Source organism: Aedes aegypti, unplaced genomic scaffold (assembly GCF_002204515.2).
Source record: "Aedes aegypti strain LVP_AGWG unplaced genomic scaffold, AaegL5.0 Primary Assembly AGWG_AaegL5_hic_scaff_1554_PBJ_arrow, whole genome shotgun sequence".
Lineage (NCBI taxonomy): Eukaryota > Metazoa > Arthropoda > Insecta > Diptera > Culicidae > Aedes > Aedes aegypti.
In genome coordinates this window covers 25,133-27,980 of record NW_018735004.1, presented here as the reverse complement: position 1 = coordinate 27,980, position 2,848 = coordinate 25,133, and positions in this window count along the sequence as shown.

The following is a 2,848-nucleotide window of genomic DNA, read 5'->3' as shown; positions in this document are numbered from 1 at the left end:
TTTCTCGTCTATTCCTCGTCAAGGTCCTGTGGGACAGTGGAGTTATTTCGTATTCCATGGAATAATTCTCTTGGTGTCAAATTTGTTTGTGAGTGAATTGAATCGTTATAAATTGCCACTGCTAAATTTATTTTTGTAGATTCAGAGAGATTCTTGGTGGAATTCTTGTTTGATAATATATTATGTAATTCTCGCAAGGTTCGATGAACAATTTCTACGATACCATTGGATGACGATTGACCTACACTGGTGAAGTGATATTCAATTTGATGTTCCTCTAAAAATTCTCTCATTGCAGACGAAATAAACGAGGCTTCTGAATCCATTACAAGAATATTTGGTTTACCAAGCATTGTTATGAACTTGGCGAATGCTTGAATGATATGGATAGTATTTCGTGTTCGAATAGGTATAGCAGTTGCTAACCTTGAGAATTTATCGCAAAATGTCAAATATAATTTATTTCGAATTATAAATATGTCTAAATGAACAATTTCTAGTGGTTTTGATGGCATTTGAGTAAGTTTGAATTTAATTTTATACGGGTGTCGCTCGTATTTACTTTTTTGGCATAACTTGCACACATTTACGAAACGAGTGATTTTAGATTTCATTTTTGGAAAAAAGAATTCGGTTTTAATGTGTTTATAAGTTTCTACTATTCCTCTATGATTGTAGTTATGCCGCGCTTGAATAATTTGATCTTGTTCATTTTCTTCAATAACGTCGGTTAACAATTTTTCTGTCCAGAATATTTTGAGTGTTTTAGCTCTGGAAAAATAATTTTTGTAGATTATTTGCAAGTTTCGCAGAATTTCGGTTTTGCGAAATATTCCTGTTGTACAGTTTGGACTAGCGTAGTCTTTCAGTATATTGATGAGAATAGCAGGACTGAAAACTGGTTTCTTTATTACAACTCTCGTATAATGTGGAAATATTGTTAAAGTTTCAATGGTATTTTCAGTTGATTGTTCAAGAAGAATTTTATTTTTAAATTCATTCAAGGGTCTTTCCGTACTCAGAATAAAATCACCATCGTCGGTATCTGCCGAATGTTGTGTTATAGAATCATCGCCAGTCTCATGCATTGCAACTAAAGTTTGTTGGTCTGTTTCTAGTCTAGACAGAGCGTCTGCATTTCTATTCAATGTTCCTTTTTTATGTTATGTCGAACTCGTATTCTTCTAACTCAAGTTTCATATTTAACAATTTACGATTCAAATATTTTTTCTGTCTTAGCCATAACAAAGCTTTGTGATCTGTTCTCAGAAGAAATTTTGTTCCATAAATGTAGGGCCTAAAATGTTTTACAGCCCACACAATAGCAGCAAGCTCTTTTTCGGTTGCGGACCAATTGCATTCCATTCAGAGTGCGTGATGCATATGCAATTGGGTGTTCCTTTGAATCTTCAAATTTTTGCGAAAGGACTGCTCCTAATGCAAAATCACTTGCATCTGTTTCGAAAATAAATCTATTTTCAAAATAAGGATACCTTAATATAGGGTCTGACACAAGCATTTTCTTGCAATCATTGAAGCATTGTATGAACTCATCATCGTGTATTATCTTGGCTCCTTTTTTTAAACATTTCGTTAGAGGTTTTGTTAATTTGGCGAAATCCTTAATGAATTTTCGATAATATCCCAAAAGACCTAGAAATCCTTTTATTTATTTGGTTGTTTTGGGTATTGGCCAGTTTGAAATTTTCTCGATTTTGTTTGGATTTGGTTTTATACCAGTTTGTGTAACGATGTGACCAAGGAATTCACATTGTTTTTGTAAAAACTCGCATTTGTCCAGTTGGATTTTCAAGTTTGCTTCAGTAAGTCTTGTAAGGACTTTGTCTAAATTTTCAATGTGTTGCTGCAATGAGCTTCCAAAAATAATTATATCATCTAAGTATACTAAGCAGCATTTTCCAATTAATTCCTTCAAAATTGTATTCATGACCCGCTGGAAGGTTGCAGGTGCATTTTTTAGACCAAAGGGCGTTCTAATGAATTCGAAATGTCCTTTGTCTGTACTGAAAGCTGTCTTCTGGCGATCTGTAGGATCTACTTTTATTTGATGAAATCCTGATTTCAGATCTAAAATAGTAAAATACGCGCTTCTCCCCAGTTTGTCTAGGATGTCCTCTATATTTGGTATTGGAAACTTGTCATCAATGGTTTTTTCATTTAGTTTCCTATAGTCCACTACTATGCGCCATTTTTTCTGTCAACTAGAATCTGCTTTTTTTGGGACTACCCAGATTGGCGATATCCATGGAGAAATTGATTGTTGTATTATGCCATCGGCCAACATATCGTTAATTTGTTTATCAACCTCAGGTTTATGAATGTGAGGGTATCTGTATGTTTTTGCATGTACAGGAATTTCATCTGTAGTGTTTATTTTATGGGTTCCAAATTCTGTGCAAGTAAGTTTTTCAGATTCTCTATGAATGATGTTTGGATGCCTGCTCAGAATGTTGAATAGTTTAGATTTTTCTTCGTAGTTCAAATGAGAAGTTCTAATTAGGTGATTTAATTCTTCCTTTGTGTCCAATTCCTTACCAATTGTAGCTTGTGTATGGAATATTTCATAGTCATTTTTGAATGAAACGACTTTTAATGGTTTTGTCCATTTAAAAGTTGTACAATTCCCAAAGTTGGTTGCCAAAGCTTCAATATATCCGTCCTTTGCTTTGTAAACTCCAGATGGAATGATTATCTGATTAATTTTTAGATTCTTCTGTACTAGAACATCATCGTTTGGCAATAATACAGGAATTTTTATGAATTTTGCAGACTGAGCGTTAATGGTTTCTTCCGGTGGTCCATATTTTCGTATTTCAAAATCAACAGT